Below are 1,465 nucleotides of genomic sequence, written 5' to 3' on the forward strand. Positions count from 1 at the left end.
GTGACACCATTTTCCCCCTGGGCTGCCTGGAACATTAAGTGCTGCCTAAAGCTGCAGCAGCCACCTTGTGACTGTGAGGCAATGCACATGAGAAAAAGGCCAAGAAAATGACATCTATTCCGGCTCTAGCAATTTAGAGCCACTTAAACCTACATCTGTATCTGCTCACCTCTAGGCTGCTTTGTATGAGAAAACTAATCCTTATTTGAACCATTCTAATTTGGGCTTTCTATGATGTGAGTCCTTTCTTAAAAAAATTTTTTTAAATGTTTTATTTATTTCCAAGAGAGAGAGACAGAGAGAGAGAGAGCAATGAACGTTCAGAAAGAGAGGGAGACACAGAATCTGAAACAGGCTCCAGGCTCTGAGCTAGCTGTTGGCACAGAGCCCGACGCAGGGCTTGAACCCACCAACCGTGAGATCATGACCTGAGCTGAAGCCGGACGCTTAACCGACTGAGCTACCCAGGCACAACTTGAGTCCTTTCTAACTAACACATTCATCTCCTGTTTGATAAGTCTTAAAGAGACATACGTTTGGGACGCCTGGGTGGCTCAGCTCAGCTGGGCGTCCAACTTCGGCTCAGGTCATGATCTCACAGTTCGTGGGTTCAAGCTCCACATCTAAGCCTGCTTCAGATTCTGTGTCTCCCTCTCCCTGCCCCTCCCCTGCTTGCTCTCTGTCTCTCTCTGTTTCTCAAAAAACAAATAAACATTAAACAAAAGAGACATAGACCCACATCAGTCAGGAAGCTACTTACCTGAAAACTGACTTAGTGCCAAGGGATCCAAATAAGTCAGTGAGTTAGGCTTCAGTGTTCAGAGTGCAGAAGAAGCTGGTCAGACTTTTCTCCTAAGTCTCTGAAGTTCCAAATGGAATTTTCCTCTTCATTGTGATATCATCAGTGCATTGGACCCTCCCCTGGCCTTTCTCTATTTGACAGCTAAACAAAGACACATCTTTTCCTATGTACAAACATCTGTGTAAATACTAACGCACGTCCTCACAAAGCTGTCTCCTTTTAGTCTTGAAGAATTCTAAGATATTTTGCTCACCACACGGTATCTACTATATCTTACAATAGTATATGGATAGGACCTTAACAAATGATAAAAGATGGTTTTATATGATGATTGCCTATTCATGGGGATGCACTGAAGGGAAAACCCTACACACAAAAATAAATAAATTCTAGATAGATCAAGGACTAAACAAAAGTAAAACCATATGCATATTAGAATAAAATACGGGTNGTGGGTGTTTGTAGAATCTTGGTGTGGAAAAAAACTGCTCTAAGCAGGTCATAAAACCCAAAGCCATGGGGCACCTCAGGGGCTCAGTCAGTTGAGCATCTGACTCTTTTTTTTTTCTTTCATAGATTATTGTCAAGTTGCTTTCCATATAACACCCAGTGCTCATCCCCACAAGTGCCCTCCTCCGTGCCCATCCCCCCTTCTCCTCCCCC

General features: G+C 43.5%; 1 protein-coding gene across 1 annotated transcript in view; it reads right to left on the reverse strand.

The window, feature by feature from the left end:
• SMIM9 (small integral membrane protein 9) overlaps positions 1 to 809 on the reverse strand; it is a 4,872-nt gene extending 4,063 nt beyond the window's left edge. The window contains exon 1 of the mRNA XM_077780654.1: positions 761 to 809. The gene's annotated coding sequence lies outside the window, so the exon portion shown is untranslated. The remainder of the gene's footprint in view (positions 1 to 760) is intronic.
• Positions 810 to 1,465: the final 656 nt, after the last annotated feature.

This window comes from Crocuta crocuta, unplaced genomic scaffold, assembly GCF_008692635.1.
Source record: "Crocuta crocuta isolate KB4526 unplaced genomic scaffold, BGI_CrCroc_1.0 scaffold1015, whole genome shotgun sequence".
Taxonomy (NCBI): Eukaryota; Metazoa; Chordata; class Mammalia; order Carnivora; family Hyaenidae; genus Crocuta; species Crocuta crocuta.